Genomic DNA, 8,440 nt, shown 5'->3' with positions numbered 1-8,440 from the left:
CTGTGACTTGGTGTTCACCGGAGGACACTGATCCTGTAGCTTTCTTCATTAGTGCCTGGGTTTTTTCCTCACTTGTCATGTACCATGGCAGCAAGACAGCAGAGGTTCTCCTTACTGCTTCCAAAGTGTGATCCCTGTTGCATCCATGTTTTTCTTTCTCTTTCTTTAAAGAACTACACTGGAGAAACCTAGGAGATACCACCTAACTAAGCTATCAAAGCTGCCACCAGTCATAGGACAAATAAAAGTCATATACTTCCTGACAAGATGTACTAAAACTTCTCAGGTATCCTTGCCAGCAGTACATAACCTGAATTTGGTTATCAGCATGGTTCAGATAACCCAAATTGAGACTAAATAAATAGCTGTCATGTTCCAAAGCCATGAAAGCTTGAATCACATAATTAGGAGCAACCCACTTTCCAGTCCCCCCTTCTATGACTCTTAGAAGCTTTCTTTCTCCCAATAAATTTTTCCTACTCTTAACCTTGGTTGTTCCTAGAATTCATTCTTCGATTTTAGAGAACATGAACTCTCATTTCAGATATCTAGTAGGTTTGGGAGTTACATCTCTTCCCTTATATCATTTTGGAGCTCTTCCACTGGGATTAATGGTCAGAGGTAAGAGTTTTCTTTCATAGGTTCTAACTTTGGTCTTTTTGCTTCATAGATTATAACTATTTGCTTCATAGAATCTGGTTTCTGTTTCATAAATTCTGGTCTTGTTTCAGGTTTTTGTCTCAAGTGTCTTAATTTTTAGTTGTGTGACTTAAATGTTTGCAAATGTCTTGTTTTTCTTATGCATTGTCTTTTGTTAAAATTATGTTTTATTCTTTTGTATATGTTGCATTTGGACTTAGTTGCTTAAAAATGTTGTAAAATGGGTCTCTTATGAAATAATCTCAGAGAAAGACAGTTCAGGCTTTTATCTGTCCCTTATAGAATGCCAAATAGTGGTTTCTCTGCCAGCTAGTAATTGCCTTTAGGGCAGCTGCCACTCTCAAACCAGAGGACAGGTTTCTCCAGTTGCCCTCTGGTGAATCCCCACTCCCATTGATGCCAATGGTGGGTAGAATTTTGACCAGACAGGCAATTGGGCTCCTTTCAGAGACAGATCTCTGATTGTGTGGAACTAGCAGAAACTGAGATGACAACTGAGGGATCATGGCCAGGGCTACTGTCTGGCAGATACCCAAAGGTCCCTCAGAAGAAACTAGCTCCCGACAGCCTGTGGGGGCAATCAGCAGGAAATCTCCACATCTTGTCCCTATCTGGCCTCCTCAGTGAGGTGAAAGGGGAACTCTGTCAGTGATGATCAGATATCCTCTGTCTCAGAGTGATCTAAAACAATGCCGTCAGAGCCCTTTCTTTAAACAATTTTTTTTTTTGGTACCAGGGATCAAACTCGGGACCTTGTGCTTTCGAAGCAGGCAGGGGCACCATTGAGCCAAATCCCAGGGCCTAGATCCCTTTCTTAAGCCTCTGTTAAGAGTTGAGCTACAGGGCCAGGGGATTTAGCTCAGTGGTTCCACTGCCTGCTGTGCAAGCACAAGGACCCGAGTTCAATCCCCGGTACCAAAAAAAAAAAAAAAAAAAAAAGAGTTGAGCTACAGGTTTGGACTGCTTTCTCTACTACTAGCAAGACAGACATCTAGACAAATGTAAAAAAACAAATCTTTGATAGATTAAAAACTACCTGAACCTTCTCTCCCCCTCCTAGGCATGGTCTTCATTTATGCACGTAAGAGAGAAAAATGTCTTTTTCTGATAGGTTGTGGACTTTGGAAATTTGACTGTGGACTTATAAAATGCTATATGGTGATTTTTGGATGTTTAACCAGCTTGAGCTTTATTTGGACTTTTTCTCTCTGCTAGTGAGTTAAAAACTCCCCTTAAACTTTTCTCCAACTTGTTGGGAGTTCATTTGAGAATGCCTCGTAGTCAGACTGCTCCTCCTTCTAGAAAGTCAGACTAAGGCAACTTGCAACAATTGTTTTGTCTTACACTAGTGAAAACAGCAATCAGTAACTTGCATTTGTTTTCACATGCTAACTAGAATATGGGACTATTTTGGTCAGTCTTTCTCTTCCTTCATGTGTGCTTATAGGAAGTTGATAAAGGTGCCTTTACTATGTAGACTGTGGCTGCTAGGAGGACCTATGAGTTTCAAATATGTAGTGAATTTAAAATGGACCTTATAGGAGTGGCCTTGTCTTACTAATAAAAGTTGCCTAAATGACTGGATAGACAACAGAAATTTCTCAGAGCTTTCTCTGCCCTAGGGCCCAGGGCAGAATCTCTGACTTACCATCTCTAGAGGTGATCTCTTTTGCAGGAAAAGTGCCCTAATTTGACTGTTGACCTATTCCTCTCTCTTTTTCAAGGAACTAGAAAGCAGTGGTTTAAATCTCTTGGTTAGCTAGCAATACTTCCTTCTCTAAACATGACTGTTATGGCTGAAGTCAATTGTAACTTGCACTTTAAGAGTACTTACTGGAGTAAGGATATGAGTACCTGAGGAAGATAAGATTACATGCTGGTAAAGGGTAGATAGTCCAGTCCGGTCTTATCTTCTGGTTCTCTCTCCAGATAGTAACTACCTACCCTGGAGTAATATAAACCTTGGGGGATGCCCTGGGGATTCCCTAGGGGGCACAGGAATCAAGCAGAGACTTATTGGACGCCATATTTGTTTCTCGTTTCAAATTGGGACTCTATATCTGAACCTTTTACTCCTTTGGAATATATTGAGGAATTTAGTATTTCTCTACACTCGTGTGTGGCATGCCTACCTCCTAAAGCCAAGTACACAAAGGAAAGTACTATGACACTATCTCACAATTAGAATTATATTGTAAAAGAGAGAAAATGGTCAAAATAATCTTATGTTGAGATTTTCTTTATATTAAGAAGTAATTCTTGTGTTCAAATATAAATGTGGGCCATAGAAAAATGAGAGACACCTCATCCTTAAGGCATTCAGGATCTCTAACCCTAAGGCTACTCCTCACCCTAACCACCAGGTGCTGAGGGTGAAATTTCTAGGCCAGCTATAATTAATCTCCATGAGGCTATATCCATCCTTAGCTAAGTTGCTGAGGTCCCTCAAAGACAATATCCCTTGCAGGAAGTAAATGGCAAATATGGGACTACCTGTGTTCATATGTCTTTTATTCTCAGTAATCTTACACAGATCAAATGATACTTAAAAGTTTTCCGATGACCCTGATATGTACATTGAGGTCTTTAGAGGACTTACTCAGACCTATGGACTAGATTAGAAAGATGTAATGTTGCTCTTAAATCAAACACTGATTTCTAATGAGAGACAAGTAGTATTACAAGCTGCTACTACATACAGAGACAAATATCTTAATTTTAGAAGCTCAAAAGACAGGCAGCCAGGGGAATAACTGGTTCCTACTGGAATACAAGCAGTTCCTATACAAGACCCCCAATGGCCTGCCAATCAGATAGGAGAGTAAAATAGAAGACAGTTTCAGGCATGTATTCTTGAAGATCTAAGAAAGCTAAGAACTAAGCCCTTCAGTTATTTTAAATTGTCAACTATTTACCAGGAAAAAGATGAGGACATCCCTAGATCCTGATTTGATAAAAGGAAATACTATCATTTTTCCCAAGTCACAGTCTTGCAATATGTAGATGGTATAATGTTATGTGCCCCCTCAGAAGAGCTTTCTAGCCAAGACACCTGCTCTGCTGAATTTTCTAACAGACAGGGGCCATAATGTTTCTAGATCTAAGGCACAGCTTTGCAGGCTTGAGGTAAAATATTTAGGCCTTATCATATCTAAGGGAACCCAAAGACTGGGGGAAGAAAGAATTAAACCAATTCTCTCCTTTCCACAGCCCAAGACTCTAAAACAGCTAAGGAGATTCCTGGAAATTACAGGCTTTTGTCACCTTTAGATATCAGGATATGAGATTGTGTGACTCATCTATTAGCTTTTAGAAAAACCCAAGAAAGCCATATTTTAGCCTGGGAACCTGGTTCCCAGACCGCATTCCAGAAGCTCAAACAAGCACTTCTAAATACGTAACTACAGGACACCATTTCAGTTTGTATGTTAATAAAAGGTGAGACATGGCTTTGGGAGTGTTTCTACAACATCAGGGAGCTGCTCAACAGCCTGTAGGGTATTTCAATCATAAATTAGATATTATAGATTCAGAGTAATTCATTAAAAGGGTGGGCCCTAAACAATATAGTTAGAACACTTTCATTCTCTTTCAAAAGGCAAAAAGCAGCCATTTGGGTTCTTTGCTTATTGGTTTGATTTTCTGGTTGGCAGTGCAGTTGGAGTCAATCATAGCTCAGAGACATGTTTTGCTAAGTATTACAGATCCACTCTGGAAAAGCTCCTGATCTTAATTGTCCTTCTGCACCTGAGACGGTTAAGATTTAGTTCTTGTACCATACTTAAAGGCACTCTTCTGTCCCTTCTCCACTGCCCTGTCCCTGAGAAATAACACAGTTTGATTCAAGGCACTTCCCTCTTCTGTGGCTGCTGGATTTCAAGACAAAGCTTCCAGAATGGTGAGTTTCCCCTCCCTGGAATCCTTCCAGAGTAAAGCTGACCTTCACTTATCTCTGGGCTGGTTTAGGTTTAATCCTGAAACTCTCAAAAAATAAATGTAAAAGTTTAAGTCCAGATTTATCTATCTTTCAGTGCTCAGGCAAAATTAGAGAATGGTAAGAACAGCTAACCTGGCCCTGGCCACTTCCTTGTACCTCTAGTCAGCTGCCACTGGCACTGGACAAGATAAAGTCTAACAGACACCTTAGATTGGCCACAGAACAAGAGGGATAGACCAGGATGCCTTTTTTTCCCTTGTTTCTTTTCAAAATGAAAAAAAAAACTGTCATAGGTAGACATCTGCAGCACAGCAGCTTGGAGCCTTGGCAGGCCTTCTTCCCTCACTGTTGGAAATTCATACTTAGCTCCAAAGAGTGTCACCTAGTTTCTTCTACATGCAAACCTGGCCTGAGCAGACCCCGTTGAAGATAGTTAAAATTACTTGTAACAGTCTGTCCCTTTAGAGGAAACAGTTATATGTGGCTAAAAGCAACCATGAGAAGCCTGTGTAGCTGGGTATTCCAGTCAGATAAACTGTCAGCTTAGGGCCCATCTTAAAATGGTCTTTGCTTTCACAAGTGTAGAAGATTTTTATTCCTTTTGATTCTTATTACAAGAGATCTCTGTTAATTGATCTACAAAGTTCTGACTAGTCTTATTTATAGTTATAAACCTAAAAAATTGTAAGTTATTATAATTCAACTTGGCCAAACACATCTGAGTGCACTCTGGTTTATAAACAAGTTGTCTTATTTGTGTGTCTGTCTGTCTGTTCAATTTGTTAAAACATGCACAGCTGTTATGTTTGAGCTTTTTTCTTTTGGCATTTTGGATTTTTTAAAGATGTTTATCTGTAATTCGAGTTGGCTTTTAGATAAATATAATTAAAGACATGCTTCCCCCAGGTTGCCAGATGATCCAAATAACGTCAACTGGTTTTACAAATACAGTACATATTGTCTATTTATAATATCAGGAATCTTTCACTGTTCAAAAATAATGTGTTAATTGTTATGATCTGGCTCATAGGTCATCTAAAAATTTGTTAAGATAATTAAATAAAAACTCTTGGGCTTAAGAAAACTATAGCACAGGACTCCCCTGGGTAAATAAAGAAGTGGCTGCACGGAAAAATTTATTCCAGCCCTTGTTCACAAAGGGGACCCCAATAATTTCCATAGCCTTGTGGGAAATACATCACTAAACATATCATTGTGATAGGTATAAGTTTTCTGTGAAAAAACAATAAGGTTTTATTTAAAATGTTCTTGGTACAAAACAAAATTAAATGACAAGGGGTTTTTATGTAACTGATAGTTATTTCATGGTGTACTAAATATCACTCATGCCTTCTGGGTGTACAGGTCTTCTAAGGTATTGTTCATGGTAATGAGCTCTTTTGACTCAGGTATCTGCCTTTCTCTTACATTCCATTACTTGTGATAAGAGGTACATGTCAAGCCAGCAAGAGAAAACCAGTCAAATAATAGTTACCTTAAAAACTTATGTAGAAGGGAATGGAATTAATATGAGAAAATGAAAAAATGGAAACAAAGTCTTTGTAAACAGGGAGGGATGGAGGGGTTGAAGGGAGGGCAGGGGAAAGGGTAAAAATAAGAACCAAGAAAAAAAATTTTTTAAAAATAATAATTAAAAAAAAAAGAACCAAGAGAGATTATGTAAAGGTGCAAATTTCCAATGATGAATATCATTATATTGTATACCTTAAATGTACCAATAAATTAATATTTTTTTAAAAAACTTATATGATGTATATGTGTCACCATACTTAGGGATGCTCGGTCACCAAATAGTTGAAACAATGTCACACTAAAACTAGAGGCTAGGCATTATAAATTCCTAAGATACATTTATAGGCCAATATGTATGTTCTCTTTAGATGGCACCCTACTAAAGGATAACAAATAAGAGGTTTTTTTGTCATTTAGTGTCTTGTGACCAGATGAAGGTGTTTGACTGAAAGTCTATTCTGTACTAAGATAGACATGTAAGTGGTACAAAGACAATGTCATCATGATTGTCATGCTAAAATATTATGTGTGGTTCTTGATCTTAAGTTTCTCTATAATATATAACTGCTCTCTGTTAACATTCTACAAGGATTCAACTACAAAAAAACAACCATGGTTGGTAAGAAATAACAGCCTTCTAACTGTGCTTTATACTTCAAAAGTGCTTGATGTCTTAACTATTATAGTAGTTAAGCTCACTGCTCCTACTAAAATACTTATGTCACTGATCTTCTCTTCTGGGTGTTCAACAACTAAAGTTTGGAGGTCAAAACTAGAAAGGTAACTGGGCTAAGAGGACAGCCAATATTTTGGCCCTGGCCCCTCAAGGTCAACAAAGATCAAGGACACAAAGGAACCTTTCCTACAGGATCCTACATCTTTGGTAAGTCACTCAACCTCCTGAGCAGGGAGATTGCTGGGCACCAGAGGACAAATGTACCGTGTGACAAAGAGGAAAAAAATCTCCCACACTTTCACTGAAAGCAGCATGGCCAAGCAAGTCAGTGACCCATCCTGACAGCTGACACTGACAGGAGCTGAGAGGCTCTATGCATGGTTCCAAAGTAATGCCTGAGGAGACTTAGCTGACCTTGATAGACAGCAAGAGGTTCACACTGATTGACACGGGTCTCACTTTAACTTGTTCTTAAACACCCAGCAGAAAAGAATAACCAAAAGGGGTATAAAATAATGCCATAGTAATAAAGCTAGATATAAAAAGGGACTCCAGTCACTGACCCCTTCTGGCACTTTCCAGCTACACCAGTAACTGACCACAGTTATGGATCAATAGGAAAAAACTATGGTAGAATCTATAAGAGCCAGCAGGTTACAATCTATTTTAATTTCTAAGTGTGACTTTCTTCCCAACCTGCCCTTCCATTTTAGGGTGCTCATGCTTAGATTATACATGCTCTAATTTCTTAAAAGTTTTGTTTATTCTTACCTAGAGGCTGCCAACTCCAAGCAGTCATACAAATGGAACCAATGACAAAAGTGCTAGAATTCTTTTACTGGGATCCACCAGATTGACCTTGTAAACAACTCTTAACTGCTAAACTATACAATATGACTTCTATGTTGGGATTCTGAAGTCCCCTGGACCATCTCCGTATCCTCTTTGTGGGAGCCTATTACTAGTTCCTCCCGGTGGAGACCCTTGTTGGCTATATTCATATCAGTCCTGCTGACCTTATTATATAGCCCATATATTCTTAACTGTTTCTTTGGCTTTTGTCTCCTCCAGATTCAAAGCTATACAGTTACCAAAATGACAATGCCTGGCACCTATCGAGGGCCTTTAGATAGACCCTCTGTAGAGTAGCTCTAACTGCTGATGACAACTATGACCCTCTTTAGCTGGAAGTAGCCAGAATGGTCTTTGCCCTATGCCCCCTCACAGCAGTTAGGGCTACTTCTTCAGAGGGGGACTATTGCAGATAGATAAGCTAATGAGATGTCTTGTAGGTAGTTAGACAGGGCCAGCCCATGAGGAGCCAACATAGAAGAGAGAGAAGACACATTCACTGAAGGCCAGCATTGTAAAAGGAGAGAAATTAGCGCACCTATGTAGGATGAATGTAGGATGATATTCTAAACAGGTATCAATCACCTGGTGGGGGGGGGGGGCAATGTCTTAACCCAGCCTCTCCAGGAAATATCCCTGACCCCCTCTTACTGAAAATCCTTATACACTTGCTATATGACTTGCTCCCCCACTTGACCCCCATTTAATCAGTATTACCTGGGTGACTGTACTTGTAATCTTATTGGCTGGTCATGGTTTTGTCCCACCTCATGGCCACCTTG

Source organism: Heterocephalus glaber, unplaced genomic scaffold (genome assembly GCF_053883595.1).
Source record: "Heterocephalus glaber isolate CG9 unplaced genomic scaffold, H.glaber_assembly_v1.0 deba00001538, whole genome shotgun sequence".
Taxonomy (NCBI): domain Eukaryota; kingdom Metazoa; phylum Chordata; class Mammalia; order Rodentia; family Bathyergidae; genus Heterocephalus; species Heterocephalus glaber.
This window is presented reverse-complemented; position numbering follows the sequence as displayed.